Below are 20,940 nucleotides of genomic sequence, written 5' to 3'. Positions count from 1 at the left end.
TTCAGTGACATCATCTGCTTTGTCGGTTGGCATAGCTTTCAGCTGAACCCATTTATTCAGGTAATCCACTGCATCAATTATCATTTTGTTACCCTTGTGAGATGAAAGGAATGGCCCAAGCAGGTCCATACCCATTTTCTCAAAAGGTACTGAAAATTTAATGGAGAGTCCGTTTGATACCTCAATGACATAAAAATAATGACATCATAATAACCTTGCAAAATTCTTTCACGAAAATCCACAGGTACACATAATCTTCTGTAATGTTTGCATCTTTAACAGTTTCTTTGTTTCTAACGTTTTCTGTTTTTCACTCTTTTTTTCCATCACCGAGCTTCGAGTTTTTTTCGTTCCAATCACGGCGAGCTCTTTGTTCGCTGACAAAAAGCCATATTCTTCGGGAGAAAGGATGTCCGATGCGTTTGGTTCAATGGCTGCAACGATAAAACATTGATCATCTCCATTAATTCTATCTGCTGAAATGGGTTTCGTGAGAAGCAGTCAGAGTTGTCGTGAGTTTTCCCACTACGATATACGGTAGTTATATAGTACTCCTGAAGCTAGAGACTCCAACGTGTTAAACTTCCGGCGAGGTCCCGCTTGCTTATTAACCAACACAACGCTTGATGTTCAGTGATCATTTTCACTTGACAACCCCACACAAAACATTGAAACTTGGTAGGACACCACACTTCTTTCGACTTCATCAATGCGCTGGGCTAGTACACCTCTTATGTTGAAACCGTAGGTGTCCGGTAGAATTTCCATCGGTAAATCGTAGTTTGGACGAGCTAGCACTGGAGCTGATGTAAGTGCTACTTTTAGAGCGTTGAAGCTATTAACTTGATCCGTTCCCCAAATAAATGGAATGTCTTTCTTTGTTAGAGATGTGAGCGGACGTGCGATGGCTGCGAAATTCTGGATGTGACGTTGGTAATAGGAGCATATTCCCAGGAAGCTTTGCACTCTTTTGATTTTGTTTGCTGTTGAATGGTCTACTGCTGGAGGTGGAAAATTTTCCACCGGCTCTAGTTTTTCAGGTTCCGGACCAACACCTTCCTTGGTAACGACGTGACCCAATACTTTTAATGTATTCTTAGCAAATGAACACTTTGACCATTTTAGTTTCAGGGTTGCTTTTGCAAGGCAATCCAGCACTGATTGGAGTCGTTCCAGCCGTTCCGGTCTATCCTTGCTGGTTACTGGCACCTGGTGATATCCGGATTGGAGATCCATGTTGGAAAAAATTGTAGCCCCCTCCAGGCGGCTCAATGTATCAGCTACCCGAGGCAACGGGTATGAAACCTTTACGGTCACTGCATTAAGTTTGCGATAATCAACACAAACACGCCAAGTTCAATTTTTTTTGTTTACTAGGACCACAGGCGAAGACCAAGGGCTGTCAGAGTGTTCAATTATTCTCTGACACAACATTTCTTCCACATGTTCTTGGATCACGGCTCGTTCCTTCGAGGCCCTCTGATAAGGAAGCTGGAGAATTGGAGGATAACTCCAGTGTTATGTTCCATCAACGTACAGTGCCCCAAATCATCTTCACTAAATGCGAAACAACTGATGAAATTATTCAGAATTTTTAGCACCTCACTTCTATGATCTTCTTGCAGGTTTTTTCCAATTCTGCTTTTCAAATTATCCAATAATTTTTCTACTTTTTGATCCATTTTCTCAATCGCAGCATCTGTTTCTGAAGCTTCACCAGATTCTTCTGTGTTTTCCGCTTCTTGGAATTCCAGTTTGCTAGAAACTTTCGCTGGAACTCGTTAAATTGAATGCGCTGAAATTTCCTGACGTTGATTGGATACTTACACGGTATGTTCTGATTCGTCTTTCGAAAGGGGGGAGATTTCCATTAGCAGTAAATCACCCATAGTGAGAAGAGGTTTCTCCACCTGGTAATTAATCGGTATAGATCCAAATTGCTGGAGAAAATCCTTTCCCATCAAAAGTTCTATTCCTGACATTGCCTTAACGATTGCTTTTCCTTTCACATATCTGTTTTTGTGCGTCACCATGATTTCGGCTTCTCCGTGAGTCGTGAATGTGAGTGAATCGTTCGCGAGAAAAATTCCGGACCCATCCCATGGCTGCTGAACGAATTGTGTTTTCTTTAATAATTCGGGAGAGATCACTGTCACTGCTGCACCAGTATCAATCACTGCCGCATTCACCTCATCGCAAAACACAGGTTCTTTAATCAAGTTGGTTCCATCAAAGTTTAACATGTGTGTGTTTTTCCTCCTGTATGTTAGGAGCTTGGTTTGCCAGATGTACTGCTGCATTCACCGTTGACGTCGTAGCTGGTGCTGCAACCCGTGTCGGAGCTTTATAAGTTGGAGATTCTTGATTTTTGAAGCAGTTAGGGTGATGTGTCCCGGATTCTTGCAATGGAAACAGTATGATTTACCGTTTAGTACGCCCTTTTGTCTTAAAGGGCCCTTTGGCTTTCTCTTGTTCATTTTTTTGCCTTCGCCATTAATTTCTCACAGGGGTCTTGTATTAACTCACGCATTGACTTCATAAATTCTGCTTGCTGCTCTGGATAGGCGATGGAAAGGTTTTGTGACTGCTCATGAGGTTTCTGTGGTTCCATTGCTGCGTCCTTTCATCCTATTGCTTCTGACATAAGCGACGCTTCCGTATAAGTTTTTGCAAGTGTTAAAAACTCTTCGCATGTTTTAGGTTTCAACGGATAAATTTTTCTAAGAAGAGCTGGCCAGAGGCCTGAAAAAAGATGCTCCAATCGGTGTGCTTCCGACATATTCGAGTCGACCATTCTGCAAAGGTTGAGGATTTCATAAGAGTACCTGACAGTTGGCTCATCCATAAAATGTGATCTACTCCTTAGTTTTCTCTCTTGAAAAGGACCTAGTTGTCCGATTGAAACTCTTTTAAAAACATCGAACGAAGACCGGTAACTGCAGGGGTGGCGGGGTTTCCTCCAGCTGCAGGTTGTGTCATCGTATCTTCCCAGTCGTTCGGTATTCTTGCACACAGATACCAGTTTCTTGCAGTATCGTCCAAGTACATATTGAAATTATTACATTTTTCATCGTTGCTCGATCCATTATGGGAAGAAATGGTCTCATAATGCTCCATCCATTGGGGCGCATCTTAATCCGGAATACGTCGAAAGAAAGGCGGGCTAATAAATTTTCTGACAGCTGCCATAGCTTGTATTTGTGGCTGCACAATATGCCCTGATGGCACTAGAAATTGTTGTCCGCCGATTGGAATAACTGGACTTCCAGCTCGCAAATCGACCTCAGTTTCTGGATCCGAGTCTGAGTCTCTGGCAGTCTTGACTGATTCACCCTCACTGTCAGCTTCTTCGATCGAATGGTCTTTTGAAAAAGGACCTTCCAAATTTTGGGCTTCACCACCAACGGCAATTCCACTCTTAAATGATGAGTTTGGGGTAGGCGAAGTTTCTACTGGAACGCTTGACAGTTGTCGAAGCGGATGTAATCGTCGGTTGGTGTTTCTTGGGCAACTAGGTAGCCGTGTATTTTTCCTCTTCTGCATCGGCTAAGAATGACTGCAGCAAGACTTAGTTTACTCTTAGGCAACGAGCTGCGTCTTCAACAATGGCCACACTGCAGCACTAATTCGTCACTTACGGGTAACGAGCTGCGTCTCCACCAATTGTCACACGAGTTGTATTTGAACAAGCACAAATGAATACAACAAGTGATGACTTAAATCTAAAGAATGGTTTTACTTAAACAAAAAGGGGATAACCATTACCAAAAGTTGAAGAAGCGTCTGAAGACCTCTAGGGAAACCAGGGAACTCCTCTTTAACTGAATTTTACACTCGTATTTATACTGCTATGCTAATTACAATCTTCCGGAGCGCATGTCTCCATATCTACTTCTATCGCTGATTATTTGAGATGATTCATTCCCACGGTCGCAGCGTAGTTCAATGAGCGGGTAAATCATCTCTGTGAAGAGATAAACGTTTCCCATTTTCACCCGCGACAATATTGTAGCTTCCTCTTTACAACAATCTATATCACATGGATTCCGATTAACCTTTATAGGAACACACACACACGAATGACTCCTACAAGCAAATGTTATGGAAAAAAGAATGCGAGGGGTGAACAGAAGCCAAAAAAAGTGGGATAATATGGTGGGAAATGGGAGGGAACCATCTCCCAACTACAAGTACAATAATCGTCAATTCCATGTTGCACCTTTAGGGCTCGACCCCACGTAGATCGGGAGCTTTTCCATCTATTCGATGCGGGGCATTTGTCCTCACTGCGGTGATTTTCGTGTTCAGTGCGATTCCTGATTTTCAATGTAATGCCATCCCCAATTTCAATACCCGATTTCAATACCCGATTTGAAACTTCGATTTCAATCCACGATTTTAATCTCCGGTTTCAATCCCCTGTAAAGGTTTCTAGGCTGTGTATTTGCCAATAGACAACTCTGAATAAGATGTTACAACCATGCACTTATATACCGAAGATTGAAGGTTAAGAAGGGAGGGGTTTACAATAACTTTTACTTTTATCATAAACAGTTAGCCTCAGGGAAGGTTGCATTCGTAACGACCTTCTTGCTGGGTGGGGTTGCTGTTGCTAGGAGGAGTTGCTGCGGTCTATTACATTCCTTTGCCCCTTCGACAAGAAGAAATTGGTCCTCCAATTTTTTTTTTCTTGTCTGCATTTCCTTTCTTTTTTTCCTTTAGTTTTTTCTTGGCGCTCTTTTACGTCGGTCCTTTGTTTTTCTTTCTACGTTCGTTTTGTGTGTTTGCTTGTTTTGTTTGTTGCTTGTTGCTTTTTTTATTTTTTGTAAAGGTTAGTTGTTTTTTTATTCATTTTCCGTTGAGCAACTGCAAAGGTCTTCCCATACCATTCCATAACCCACAACGTGTGGGTGGGACAAAGTGCACGTCGTGTGTTTTCCTGTGCATTTGCGAGCTTGGTCTGATTCCCAGTTTTCTTCCATAATAGGGTAAATGTTGCGTTGTTTCTGTGCGCTTGGTTGAGCTGGGCATGATTGTGAGGGTCTTTCCATGGTAAGGGGTGTAGAAGCCGTCATCCTAGTGAATGGTTGTTCTATTATTTCTTCTGATGGTTGAATGTTTGAATCGTTGAAATTAATTCGTGTGTCTTTTCCATATTGATTCCATATCTTCTTAATCTTCTAGTTTGGTGTATTTTTTCCATCATTCTTTAAAAAAGGGTCACAAATGATGAACATGCGTAGGCATACGATGAATGTAATGGATCCGATAATAGATAGAATAAGAATTTTTAATGTGTCGAACCATGAAAACATGGTACCTATCTGATTATCCTGTTTTTCTGACATCACTATGTCAGAAACTGATTTTGAATCCAATTCTTGCATTAGGCCTACTAAATCGTTTAGGATATGCAATTGCTCCATTTTCATTGTTTCATGCGCTTGATGGCTCTTCAAACTGTAATCGAAGTCATTCAAGTGTAACTCTTCGAACTCCGTGATCAGGTCTAAGTTCGGCATGTGGATGTTTGCTTTTTGTTTTACCAATTCTCCGTCTGTTGAATTGTGTTCCCAGGTGTGATGGAATCCATTTAAATTTACCAAATGAGATTTCCAAAAGCAATCTTCGTAGGTAAAGAATGGTTGAAATCCACATTTGGATTATTTTAAAAATCCAATTTGTTTCACACTGTTGAAGTGTCATCGCTTGTCCGAAGCCTTGCAGTCTCGTACAAATGGGTAACACAAGCGCTGAAGCAGCAAGAATGCCGTTACTTTGAGCCAGAATCACGGCTTGAGTTCTTTTTATCGTCGAAAGTTGACAATATACATCTCGGATTTCTTTGGCAAGTTTCTTTTCGTGTTCTGTTTCTATACTTATTATATATTGCTTATGTATTTTTGAAATTTCGAATTTGATCTTGTAATTGAATTCATCTATATTTTCGGGTAGACCGCTTTCTTTGTGTCCTTTTATTGGTACCTCCGGTATTTGTTCTAGTGTTAAAAATGCTGCCTCGAGTATTTCTTGCTGAGCTGTTTGTTCTGTGTCATCAATAATTTCCATTATTGCAACTTCCGTAATGGTGTGATCTTTCGTGACTGGAGGATCTTTTATTTTTTCAGTTGTTGTGTGATGTGTTGTTGAATGGCTTATTGATTCAGTTGTTGTTGTTGTTGCCTTAGTTGTCGTTGATGATATTGTAGTGAACGTGGTTTCAGTTGTAGTTGAGGGCAATGTAGGTTCAGTATTTGTAGTTGTACGCCTAGTTGTTGTAGTTGTTGGCTTAAGAAATGTAGTTGTAGGCGTGGTAGTTGTAGTTGTAGGCGTGGTAGTTGTAGTCGTAGGCCTGGTAGTTGTAGTCGTTCTTAGATGATGTGGTTGTAGGCTTAGTAGTTGTAGTTGTAGGCTTAGTTGTTGTAGTTGTAGGTACTCTAACTGTATCCCTTAGCGCTTTCTTGAATTGGGCCCGCTTTATCCATTGCAATCCTTTCTCATACTTCTTCTACTAAAGGCAAAGGGTGCAATGGTGCTATACTTCCACCTACCGTTTTTGTTTTATTACACATCAAACAACTTTTAACGTATTCTATTACGGCGGTACGCATGCACGGCCATGTGTACTGTCTTTGAAGTCTAGCCAACGTTTTTCCTACTACTAAATGTCCTGCCAATATGTGATCGTGATTTTTCTTTAAAATTTGTGGTACCAGTCTTACTGGCGTTACAGTTCTTCCTCTAACATCTGCTAATAATCCTTTTTCGTTTATTTTAAGTTTATTTTTAACGTCCTTACTTGGATTGGCCTTTGCCATTTCTTGTAATATTGCTCGGCAATACTCGTCTTTGTGTTGGAGTTCGATCCATTTTTCCGTGTCCTTGGACTGATCACTTTTGATTTCAAAAATTACTTGTTTTGTTCTAGTTTCCTTGGCTTCTACATTTTCGTTTTTTGCTTCTGATTTCTGTTTTGTACCTGTTGACCTTGTTTCTACTTTCGCTAACGGCACTATTGGTGTGCGACTAAGAGTGTCAGCATTTTGGTGTGACTTTCCTGGTCGGTACCCAATAATGATATCAAATTCTTGGATCTTAAGAGCCTATCGAGCTAATCTTCCTGCTGGTTCTGTCTTACTCATTAGCCATTCTAAAGGTCTATGATCTGTAAATACGGTAAACTTACGCCCGTATAGGTACGTACTAAACACGTCTATGGCGTGGATTATTGCGTATGCCTCTTTCTCTGTGGTTGACCACTTGGCCTCACGGTCGTTCAGATGTTTAGAGGTATAGGCTATGACGACTTCTACGCTGTCTGATTCACGGTGGGACTGTCGGTCGGACTCCGCTAAATCCGCTGATTGAGGTGGAGGTTGTATTTGAGCCAAGACGGCTCCTATTCCATATCCTGAAGCATCCGTGTAGATGATAAATTGTCGAGAAAAATCCGGATAACCTAGAACAGGTCTAGTGATGAGACAGTTCTTAATACATTCAAAGGCGTCCCTTTTTTCCTCCCCCCATTTCCATTCCGCTGACTTTCTAATGAGCGCAGTTAGTGGGTGGGCTTTATCAGCAAAAGCCCGAATAAATTTTCTGTAGTAGCTAGCTAGACCTAAAAATGAGCTCAATTCTTTTACGTTTTTGGGAGCGGTATATTGAATAATCGCGTCTAACTTCTTTGTACTTGGCGTTCCTTTCCCGGACGCGATGTATCCTAAATAATCTAATCCTTCTTCAAAAAATTCGCACTTCTTCCTTTTCAACTTCAGACTCGCTTGTTTCAGAAGTCTAAAAACTGCTTCCAAGTGTGTCACATGATCAGTAATTGAATTACTGAACACTATGATGTCATCTAGGTAAAACAATGCGAATTTGTACAATACCGTTTTCAAAATCTTATTCATTGCTCTTTGAAAAGTGCTCGGAGCATTTGTTAAACCAAACGGCGTCCGATTAAATTCGAATTGGACAAATTCACAAATGAAAGCTGTTTTGTGTTTATCACTTTCTTCTATTGCTATCTGCCAGTAGCCGCTTAGTAAGTCCAATGTTGAAAAATAAACAGATCCGCACAACGCGTCAATGGTGTCATCTATCCTAGGTAGAGGGTACTTATCCTTAACAGTAATTTTGTTCAAAGCTCTGTAATCGATGCACATACGCATCTCTCCATCTTTTTTAGTTACCATTACTATTGCTGCAGCAAAAGAACTGTGGCTTTCTAGTATTACTTTGTTACTTAGCATTTCCTCTATCTTAGTCTTAACAACAAGTTTAAGGGATTCGGTTGTTCTTCGTAGTCTTTGATTAATGGGATCGTTATGGCCTATGTTGATTTGATGTTTCACTCGTGTAGCTAGACCCAAGTCGGATTCTTGGTCTGCGAAAAGACCTTCGTGGTTCTTTAGTAAAATTTCAATTTTAGTTCGTATCTTGTCTGATACATTGAGTGCTTGTTCTACTTTTTTATCAATCCTAGCTATCTGCTTAGTTTTATTATTAAAGTCTAATTGAATGAAGGATTCTAAGTTACGATAATCTTGTTATGTAAGATTTTCGTTTTCTCTATCAATTGGGATTCGTGGTATATGGATGCCTGCTTTGCTAAATTTTACGCTATAAATGGGCATGGTATTACTTCCAAAATTATGTTCTACTCCAAAGTGATCATAACATATTTTACGATTTCTAGTGTTAATCTTCACATTATTGTTAGATAAGAAATCTAATCCTAAGATGTATTGTTCATTTAGGTTGTTCATAACATTAAAGTGATGGTTAATAATATGATTATCATTAATAATAACTGAAAATTCAAATTTCCCTATCGATTGAAGTTCTTGTCCCGACCAGTGCGTCCTATCTTTTTTGTAGCCTGAAGAAAGAGATACTTTGTTTGAAGCTTTTCAAAGATAAGATAAGAAAAGATACCACAGAATTTAAGAAAAAAAACAAGATAGTATCTACGAAAAAACCGATAAAATAAGATAGATTTGATTTTTTCCAAAATAGTAGAAGATAAGATAAGATAAGATACAAGATACAAGATACTTCATTTTTTTATTATTCTTAATTTTTTATTCGCCACTGCACCTCTGCAGTCTGGACATTTCTTTCACAAAAGTAAAGCAAAAGTGTAAATGAGATATCATTAAACTGAAAAACTGTTTCAGAATATCGAAATTCTACTTCATCATCTTCCTTTGCAAATTTTGAGCATGTGAAGCATTACATTTAATAAACATAAAATTAGCAAACAGATCGGGCTTTATTCCGTTTCTCTTTGCCGACATTATGTCGGAAGCGGTGCTACAAGCCCGCTCAATTGAACCGGATGAGGCTGCGACGGACGCAGCGTCTCTGGCAATTTTGCTGAGGATATAAAATCGACAACTGTTCACTTTTCAAAATTCGAGAGGGTTTGTGGGACGCAATTCACTATCGGGGTCAACAGGATCCACGGTAACCTCCATGGGAACACCTGGCTCATTCAAATACGCGTCAAGCTCATCAATAACTTTTATAGGGCCAAATGATCCTGGTCTAGGAGTTTCAATAACAGATGAATACAAAGATTGGCTTGCTCTTCTTTTCCTGGTGATCGATGGTCGACTAGCACGCTCATTCGCGACATCAGCTGCATCGTTTGCTGAGGGAACTGGTTGCACTAAATTATGCACAGCTTGGTCATCCATACACTCACCTGTGATCAATCGAGAATAGTTAAATTGAAATTGTGTAATGATTCACTCTTTGAACGTACGGAGAACTCGATATCGCATTTGAACTTCCACTATGACCGCCTCCATCACTGAAGCTTCATAGTATCCCGAGAACTTGATCCATCCCTTTTTGAATCTTGAATCGAAGATCGTTTCTATGATATGAAAACGAGATAGATAACAAATGATATTGAAGCTAGGGATTTAAAATATTTAATAATACCCAGAACATAATTGACGTCACATAGCACAGGGGAAAAGCGAAGTTCTAAAGATTCACGCAGAGCTTGCACGAAGTCTTTGGTTTTCTTTACGATTGACGCCAGTTGACTTGCCGGATTCACCACTTCCTTTCGATTCTTGATAGTCAGAGTGAGGTTGTTCCTCAGTCCGATATAAGCAGGAATCACATTTCCAATAGTTTCAAAGTCAACCTGGAAATGGTTTAAAGCGGTAACAAATGGTTTTAAAACGGCCACCATCTCCCGTTACAAAACAAGTTGAAAGGCTATCAGGATACCATGCTTTTTGACCGCGTTGAGACGACTACAAAGAGTAGGATCTTTATCTATCGCCTGGAGAAACTTCATCAACATGAACATGAAGTAGGTACTGTTCCAACTGGCTACATTTTTGACTGAGAGGCGGAAGCCAACTGCAGTGAAGACCATTTCGGTATTGAGGACACTTTTTCTGACGTAATTGACGAGTTTCCTGACATGGGAAATCACTAACGCCGCTTCGCCCTAGAAAAAATAATGAACGATATTGTTGATAATTACAATTTACTATTTCTTTTTTTATTACCACGAGTGCTTTAAAACCGTCTTTAATTACTAATTGTAGCTTATGAGCTACACAGTCAGAACGGAGTTTCGAATACAGGATGTAGTCGGTTTCCTGCCCAGTTGAACTTGCCGTCAGTGGAAGGATCACACACGGTATGGAATCGGTAGAGGGCATCATTTCTTCCATTTCAACTTCTACGTCTTGAAATTCCCCGTTTTCCTCTACATCTTGCACAAGAGCCTCCATCATTTCATTTGAAACACCCATCTCTTTAAACAACTGCAAAAGTGGATCCTCTTCATTTTCATTATCATCATCCGTTGTAGAAACTTCAATTTCGACCATAGGTTCAACTTCTTGTTGATTTACACTGCTTGTTCTTGTTGATGCCATGGGCGGATGTAAGACTGAATCTTCAATGGGAAACTGCTCTTCGTCATTCCATCCGGGGATGTTGTTAACGAATGTATTTGCTACTATGTTCATGCCTCCATCCGTTTTTACCATGGCCACCTAAAATTTGAATTCATCGCAATAAAACGTTTAAATACCAGCCAACCAATGATACAATACAATTATATGTAACGCTCCCATAAGATTAAAGAGTTAATAACCTTTGAATGAGAAATGTTCCAATCACGAAAAAACCGTCCGTCTTTCATATTCCTTTTTGACGCACACACACGTGAACCCAATGAAGTCAAACATGTTTTTTGATGACCAGATCTCCAGGATGATTGTAAAGGAAGTCGACGCTTGCAGGATCTTCATCACTTCCAATCTGGTCTTGTCCATCAAGCTTGGTATTAGTTTGTTTCTCATCCGATCAATTCCAGGCAGCTGGTAACCGTTCATGCCAGACTAAATTTTACAGTAAATGAACCAGTTTTAGTCAAGTTGCTATTTCGGAATAAAGTTATTGGTTCTTACCTCTACCCATTGGCGAAACCATGGTCACCGTAATATGTTTATTGGAATATTATCGACAGCAACTGTAAAGGCAAGTTCTGTGTCCAATTTTATCTGGCGTTGCTTCGTCGTCTTGGTTGGCTGAACGTTGAATGACAGTAGAGAAGGTTGGTTTGAATCCTTCGACGAGAAAGGATTGTACTGTTTGTACTCTTCTTTATGGCAAGAATTTAGATGCTTTTCAAAGTTAGTGAATGAGGACGTTCCACCAGCGTAGTAGTGTGGGTTTGTTTTCATTTGACATTGTCCAGTTTTGCAATGAGCCCACACTTGAGCTTCGCCTTCCTTTCTTTTACTTCACCTCCAGTCTGTAAAAAAAAGCTCGCCTCCAACTTGCCTTCCAGGATTGAATGTTAAATGCTGGTATAGGCTCACCAGGAGGATCCTTCCTCGACATATCTGCTTCAACTTCTTCGCTGGTTTCTTCGGCCACGTCAGTATCTTCTTCGTCTATCAAGTGTTGTTGGGTTTCTGATAAATCAATTGCATCGACAATATCATGGAGACGAGCATCTACCAACGTTTGTTCACACAAAGGGGGGAACTGTTCACCTTCATATTTCGCTCCCGGCTTCAAGGACGAAGTTGAAAATTTGACAGTTTTTCTCTTATGTCTTGAAAAACACCCTATAAAAAATAAGATTTTTCCAAGATGTTCGCGAAAAAATTGGTTGTATTTTGATGGAATGACCCTAGACCATTCATTGGTGGGATGTTGTGTTGAGAATAAAATTGAGAAGCAGTAATGAAATATGCATAATTACCTCATTCCCTTACAGAGCCAATGCACAAATACACAATCACCTATGGCAAAGATGCAAGCTAAACACAATAAAGAACCCACCGAGTAGAAAGAAGTCAATCCAATTTATGACGAGAGCAGGAAAAGTTGTAAACAACTGTTAGTGGCCGATTTGGCACAGAAAGAAAAAATTGTCAGGCTATACAGCATCCCTGCGTCCATATGCAATAACCCTAAAAAATTATAAATAAAAGAGAAGGGTTTGCCATATTCGTTCATTTCAACACGTTGCCCCGTCTGAAAAAGGTCAAAGAGCTCACTTAGGCCAAAACGGAATTAACTCTATAATAGTTTCTCTCGGACTCATATTGGATATCTTATATTCATGTGAAATAAATGTTTGATACCTGGATCTTTTAGTTAATTTTTTTGTGTGTTTCCCAGTAGATTAGCAAATATCTATTTTATTTCTCTTACCTCACTTTTTTAGCATCTCGCATTTTTTAATAGACTTTTTTTTATGTTTTTTAACTGCGCCCCCAACACAGAAGTTTCTTCCCCTTTCAAGACCACCTTAAAAAGCTAATCTAACAATTCTGCCATCACATTCATATTTATTACATGTAAATTTTGCTACTAAATCGCTCGCTCATCAAAACCACGACATATGCTGACGACATTGCCGTGGTTACAAATTCTCTTAATGAGCTGTAAAATATTTTTAATGTTTTATCTCTTACCGCTGAAACCTTAGGACTGCAATTTAATGCCGGGAAGTGTGCTTGCCTTATATTTGACAAAGGCAAGCCGTTTGACGCTCAGTGCCGAATTGGTGATCAGTTACTCGTTGCTTAGATCCAGACGACCAAGAGACATATCTTGGTACACCGATCGGCGGAAAATTGCGTTTCCGACCTCCTACTGACCTTGTCATTAACCTGGACAAGATTTCCACCTCCCACCTTGCACCATGGAAAACTCATGAGATTTTCCGTAGTCACCTTCTACCCTCCCTTTCCCATCACCTAGCTTCAGGTCCTGTCCTGAAAGATTCCCTTACCCAACTGGAACCTGAGTGCAGGAAGTTTCTAGGCCTTATTTACAACTTACCCAAACACGCAACGGTCCCTTTATTTCTATGCGGATCGGCGGGTTGGGGGCCTAGGAACAAGCCGCCTCACTGATGATACTGACATCTGAACCATTGCCAGAGCTGCTCAGCTCATCACTTGTAGAGATCCTAGAGTGAGGTACTTGTGCCGAGAACAGCTTCATGACACCATACGGCGAGGGTTCAGAACTCAGCATCCAGGAGTGTTTCCAGTTGGGGAATATATTTCAGGATCCGTGGATGGAAGGCCCTACGGACTGAGGGATGCGGAGGCAGGGTCTAACCTTTAGACCCTTGCCCGACAAGCTGCCACATGACTGGGAGTGCGGATTGATGTATCCGGCGACCAAAATCTAAGAATGGTCGCAGATGACGTCTCCGTAAGCCCAGTCAAGGCAGTACGTGGACTTCGGAAAGTAGCTCGGCAGCGCTATACCAGGGACTTAATTTCCGAAAAGAGCCACCAGGGAATAATTACCACTGGGTTCTCCCTGGAAGACCAGTCAAAGGACATGACTCGCCTGGTATCTTGCCGTACGCTCATCTCCTTCCGAGACGGGAGATACCTTCACAGGGACCGGCTCGACATCCTTCCTCTTCTGGGGCACTTGTGGTTTTGCTCACAGGAGCAAGATACGAGTTGCCGTCGATGCGGAAAGAAGAACGAGACCGGGTTTAACGTAATAAACCACTGTGAAGAAGTTCTCCAGCTCGCCACCAAGAGGCACAACACCATCCAAGAACTCTTGGAAATGCTGCTAGTCAAGCAAGGAATGGTCGTCACCGTCAACAAAGCAATCCCCGGGTAACATTACAGACCGGATGTTGAATTTCAACTATCCGGTTCCCGTGTGATGGTTGACGTCGTGATCTGCTTTGACGAACCACGAAGTTTGAAGGATGCCTACCAGCGGAAATACGATAAATATTCTTAGCTTGGTAGGATGTTTCCCCTGGTTGTCGGGTCTCTTGCATCGTGGTACCCCAGGAACTACGAGATCTGATCGATTCTCGGAATTGACGGAAGATCCTGGGGTGCCTTTCGATGCTAGGCGCGATTCGCAGCAATCAAAGGATAAATGGATATGGTGTTTGCCCATTTCCACGATGGTGCACCAAACCCCGAAGCTGAAGATATCCCACCTATCCCCGTAGAAAATCCATACCCAGTAGATTAGTAGTTTTTTTTCGAATTCATTTTATTTCTCTCATTTTAGTATAATTTAAATTTCCACTCCCCATACATGTTTATTCCTCTTCCGGAAACCCCTTTATAAAACTAACCATTCTGCCATCAAAATTCATACTTCTTTTTACTTTATTTTGCTACTCACTTTCAATATAGTGAAATACTTGTTAAATGTTTGCTGATGGGACAGCTGTCTTATATAGTTATCAGCTTAGAAAAATTTTAAAAACTGGCATAGACTTGTATTCTTTTCATTTTATTATTTTGTTTTGCTATTATTGTTTTACTACGAATCACTCATACAAATTATCGAGCAAATCGAAATTTTAAAAAATGTAAATGAAATCGTGTAACCTAGCTTCTCATAATAAATAGTTTTAACTTTAATCTGCCAAAAATTTTATATAAAGCTAAGAGTTTGTCTGAAATCCCACAAACCCAAGCCAGCTCTTCCGTGTATCAAGCCAAACCCGTTGTGGTAGAAAATTTAAACACTGTTAAGTCCCCCTTAGTTTGAAAAAAAAAATTTGTCAATAAAAAACGAAACATTAAAAACTGTTCTTGGCTTTCTGAAGGACTTTTTTAGAATCAAATTTTGAACATCAATTTCGACTTTATTTGTGACTATAAGAATACATGAAATATGAAATATATATAACATGAAATATGAAAAGAAGGATTGGCTGCAACAAGATAATCCGACGTCAGAAGAAATAAAGTAGACGGATATCGATGGAAGATCCTAGCCGAAAAAGAAAATCTTTGCAGTTAACAGTACCCCAGGTTTGTTTGATGTATTGTTATCAAGAGTGGGCAGTTATCTGCGAGTATTACGATTCTGGATATTTAGGCTTTTTAGAACGGAATCGCCCGGTATGGTAATAGAAATGATCAAGGGAGTAGAATTACGATGCTTCTCTGTTTATGAAACCACTAATAATGAAACGTCATTTAGATATCTATTCAGAAACTAGAATTTTCGGAAATCTACGTGTCCTTACAAAAAGGCAAACCATGTGTAAATTGCTTTGCGATATCGAAACAGTTTGGCAAATTAGGGAGTCACAATAACGACTCACTGGAAGGACTGGAAGATTAGACTCTGCCTTTAAGGAATTACTCATCGATCCACCAATAATTATCCAGAAAAATCCACTCCGCAAGAAGAAATTGGGATCGCAAGAAGAGACACGCGATTAGTTAGGATATTGTGGATTCCCAACTGCCATCTGACGCAGACACACCAAGATCTGGGAGGCCTGTTAGAAGACCTGTTATTTTTCATTTAGAAAATTTTTAATTTTTGTAGGCTGCCAGGGGCACTGTGAAACAGAGCTTTTTTGGTGGCTGATATCGACAAAGGCCAGTTGTTTTAGCTTTCCCCTTTGCACAAGCAGACGTATTTAGTGTCAATTTCACCGTTTTAATTGAGAATTACCAGAGGGATCGCTCAGCGATCCCGAAAGGTAATTATAATTATACGAGAAGTAATGAGAGATATCCTAAGGGTGTAGACGCTGTATTTTAGCCTTTTAAAGACTTTTCTTACCTCGCCCCCTGCAACCGCCCCCTCCGATCGGACTTTTTTAAGGAAAGGCAAGTAACCAAGATGCAGGTACAGTATCCTGCACAAAAATCCGAACACCGATTTAATTTTTTAAAGCCACCTATTGGCAGAGTAGTGGGTTTTTTGTTTGTTTTTCTTTAAGGGGGAGGGTAGACGGGGTGATGGACACGACAGGGTAGGGTTGGGTAAGTCTAGACATTTTAAAAAGGTGCCTAAAGGTATTACGCTTTGAGGCAAGTTTCAGGTCGGGACATTTTTGCAACCCTCAGGGTGGTGTGTTTTTTAAAACGACAGTTGGAAATTTAGGGCTTGGGCTTGGCAATGTTGCTTACCGAAAGAATTTACCTTATGTTCCAGCTTCCTGTAAATGGTTACGTCGCTGTCAATGGCGTAGGTGTAGCGTTTCTGAATGTGAGGCCGGAGATTGGTGTTCGATTCCAGTTGAGGTGATGAGTTAATATGGTTAACTTACCAGAAACTTACTAGTCGTTTATATATAAAACAAATTTTCATCGAACAATATGTGCTTTTTTTGTTTATTAGATAATTTTAAAAATAATAATCTCCTTCGTTCTAGAGAAATTAATATTCCCAGCAAATTCGAATACAGAATATTATAACGATACCAATTATATAGAAATTCCTTATTGGGAATCGAACACTAATCTACGGCGTCGCAATCAGAGGCTCTACACATATGCCATCGGTATCGATATAATTGTGCACAGGCAGCTATATAATTTATTTGGGTAAGGAGTATTACACAGCCTAAGTCCAACATTTCCAACTGTCGTTTAAAAAAAACACACCACCCTGGGGGTTGCAATAATGTCCTGACCTGTTACTTGCCTTAAAGCGTAATACCTTAAGGCATAAAAAAAATGTCTAGACTTACCCAACCCTGCCCTATGTGTCCATCAACCCGTCTACCCTCCCTCTTAAAGAAAAACAAACAAAAAACCCTTTACCCCGCCAATAGGTGGCTTTCAAAAATTAAATCGGTGTTCGGATTTTTGTGCAGGATACTGTACATGGTGGCGAGGAAAGCAAAATAATTGTGATAATAAACCAGTAACATACCAGCTACAACAAAACCTGCTTGTTAACAAAAAAAAAAAACAGGGGATAAACAAAGGATAGCAAACTGAAAATTTCTCATATGGCAAAAAACTGGTGACAACAGAAAAAAAAGCCGAGATAAACGAACATCAAGAAAAAGACTTGATTTCCGGTGAAAAGAAATAACTGGAGCCGATCTTGTTTATCCATTGGGAACCCGGTTGTTACCATGCTACCCGTCTGGCTGGACGAGATTGAGAACGGCAGGTTAATGAACAATCAAAAATGTTGTAAATGTATGGCGTACCACCTAAGTAACGACTAAGGGAGGGATGGGTGGGTATATATATATATTTTGGAATCGCTGAGTGATCCCTCTGGTTATTCTCAATTTTGCTTGCAAAAGAAACCTACTTTTGACCCTAAGAGTGACTTCAAATCAAGTTGAGCGCCGAAACATTGTCGAATTGCCAAACTAAAAATGGTTGCGGCAACCGACGAAACTGAATTTCTCTTGTATAACTTACTGAATGCAGCTTCCATACCCCCAATGACTAGCTTTAAGGATGGAATCCATTGACGCACCGGCAGTAAACGCTTTCGAAGACGCGGCCCCCTCGCAGAGTGCACAGAAAATACCGACGTTTCTTCCCCGGCGGACGTGAGAGATAAACGTATCCATCCACTAATAATGTTGGGTGTAACGTTACGACGTGGCTTGTTCAACGAGACAAAAAAGGAGTTAATGTTTGAATGATTTCTAAAAGGAGCGGTAGTTTAAACGTACGATCTTTGGGGTCCGCTGTGTTGAGCCTTCCTTAGTTTTAGTAACGAGAATTTCATATCACTACTTGAGAATATGACGGATGAAAAATTAATAGATGCTAGCTGCGACACCCGAAGAAGCTATGCTAAGGCCAACAAGACCGCTTTCTTACGGGATAGCCTCGACCAGTGGAAGCGTTCTAGACAGCATCAACCGATGTACGTTGATCATGCTGTATGATTTCCGGGCCGCATTAAGCTCTATTAGGAACTCGAATACGAAGATTAAAGTAGTTGACAAGGGATTTGCATCGTCGCCAGATCCAATCGCTGGTGTCGAAGGTGGATTGGGATTCTTTATCCGCATCTATGTTCAGATCGCCCGCTAAATGAACTGCTTCCACCGAGAGCTCTCGTTACTAAAAAAAAGCTCTAAATTAACGATCCTCCATTTCAAGGCAGCCACTGCCTCAGTTGATAGACTGCACTTCTCATTAAGATTGCCATTTGCCTTTTTTATTCCACTAAATAAAAGCGCTGCATGCTTCTGTAGTGCGATTGGACGAAGGAAATGGATGGAATGGTCCACGTAAAATTGCCCAAGATGGAAGCTATCTTACGCAAGGATAACGTTTTAGCGTCCAAAGTCTCCTCACACAGCCTTTTTACCTCCCGAACCTTGAGACTGGAAGCGCGAATGACATTTTGACAGAATCGATAACCATACCGTAGTATTCAATCACGTGGGTGGGGACGATTAAGGATTTTTCCCAATTTATAATGAAACCTAAAGTTTGCAAAGGGTCCAACCTTTTCACAAGATCAGTGCGAACCCCCTCTTCTGAAATGTTTAAAAGTAGAATGTCATCGAGAAAAATAACTAATCTGAGTCCATCTCGTCTCAGAAAGGCCAACACTACCCTCAGCTGTTTGGTAAAAATTCGAGGGGCAGGGGAAAGAACAAAGGCCATGCAGCAAAACTCATAAGTACTTTTGGTGAGCAACATGCACCAGAACCGTTAGATATGCGTCCTTCAGATCTGGCTTGATGAACCAGTCCCCTTCCCTAACGAGAAACAGGACTGTTTCCAAGCTTTCCATTTTAAAATGTTCATAGTTAATGAACTTGTTGACGGGTTTCAGATTCACAATCGACCGAAACCCCCCCCAACCTTCTTTGGTACGCAAAAGAACCAGCACACCAAACCTATTGAATCACCTGTGATTTCGGAGATAGCTTTTTTGTCTAGCAGGTTGGCTACTTCAGCATCACAGACGGCCTGCATTTCTTCCGACATGGCCACCCTACATGGGGGGACGCGTTGCACTGGTTGCGAAATAAAAACAATTGTTACGTCTCTTGTTACCGCATAGAGAACCCAAGGGGGACGTTAGTAAATGATGGCCAACTCTCAGAAAAATAACGCAAGCTAGCGCCGACTTCCACTGTTTTTAGTTAAGGAACCGCTGGGGAAAAATGACTTGATGATTGAATTGAAAATGACGGAATTGACAACTGAAACCTTCCTCTTGAGCTGCCGTGTCGCAACGCCTTTCGGCATCGTTTCTTCTTCTGCCTCTGCCTCGAACTGTTGGGCGATAATTTCCCCCATAATCTCGTGGAGCTGGATTATCTACGAATTCGTTGTACCGAACCATTCTTATCGAGTTTCTTCTTCAACGGAAAGCGGCAGCTGCCGCTTAATCACGTTTTGCTAGTCTCATCTTGGTTTGCTTCCCAAAGCATAAGGCTAAGAAATTCACCTGTAAAAAGGTGCTCGCGGGTCTCCTTTCCGGTAGTAAAGGCAGATTCGTCTTTAAGAAGATGTGGCGCTGACAACTGATTATCTTCGCTTTCTTGAAATGTGCGCAAAAGCCCTATCCCACTGCTGCAAAGTCGCCTGTAGGGAATGGTGCAAACGAAAACCTGCTGGTATATCATCCGGGGTAGCTGACACTCGCGAGTACAGATCGATCAATGGTGGGTCGATGTCCATAATTTTCAATTGAGTTTTAATTAACATTTCCTTCATTGAGTTGACAGTCTTCAGGACGTTCTTCTCCTTCGCGCGTCTGCTTATCCACCTATCTAACTTTGGGGTTTTTAGAGAAAAATCTTCTTCTTCAGACCGAAACGGAAATTCTTTCGACACCAGCGTAGACTGATCCGTCGAAACGCCAACCGCCAAGAGTGATGCAATCTCACGGCAAATTTCCTTAGGAACAACGGGAGTAGAAAACAATGCCGCTTCTTGTGAAGCTTCAGCTAGCGGCTGTGGGGGAGGTGACACTGTCAAGGCGATGTCCGTTTTCGCCAGCAAAGGCCTATTCGGGAAAGCTTCAGTAGGTGGGTTTTCAATGCAACCGGGGCGCTACGAACATCCACGCTCCACCGTTTCTTCCTCTTCGTACCACTTGTCTGTTACCTCTTGCCTATCTCCATTGCAGTCCGCATCGGCTTCAGCACCGCCGCTTGCGTAGGCATAAGAGTCGTCGTAATATACCGATAACTGGTTCGGCTCAAATGAAGAATCATACTGCTTACCTCCTATCACCTATCCTATCACTCCTATAAAAAAATTAAGATGACTCATCAGCGAAGCTGAAGTGTAATCTTCTTCTAGGTGATCTGGTACGAAAAACAATGCGATCACGGTGAAGCTGGCGCTAGTGCCACGCGCGCTTTCTAAATTCACGGTCCCTGAAAAAATGATCACGTTGGCGATAACCATCGTAACTGAAGAGAGCTTGCTCGTTAAAATACTAGCGAAAATTTCTCGAATCACCACATCGACCAAGCCCCGAACGAGGGAAATTTTGCGATATACTTAGACAAGAGCTAAAAACCTCTGATCGGAGGGAGCGGATGCAGGGGGCGAGGTAAGAAATGTCTTTAAATAGCTAAAATACAGCGTCTATGCACTTGGGGTCGAACGTAGGCTACTTTCGTAAGTATAATAAATGAGCCAGCAAAATATTCGCATTTCTCATGTTTTACACAAATTCACCAGCAGCTATATA

This window comes from Daphnia magna, linkage group LG7 (assembly GCF_020631705.1).
Source record: "Daphnia magna isolate NIES linkage group LG7, ASM2063170v1.1, whole genome shotgun sequence".
In the NCBI taxonomy this organism is placed as follows: domain Eukaryota; kingdom Metazoa; phylum Arthropoda; class Branchiopoda; order Diplostraca; family Daphniidae; genus Daphnia; species Daphnia magna.
This window is presented reverse-complemented; position numbering follows the sequence as displayed.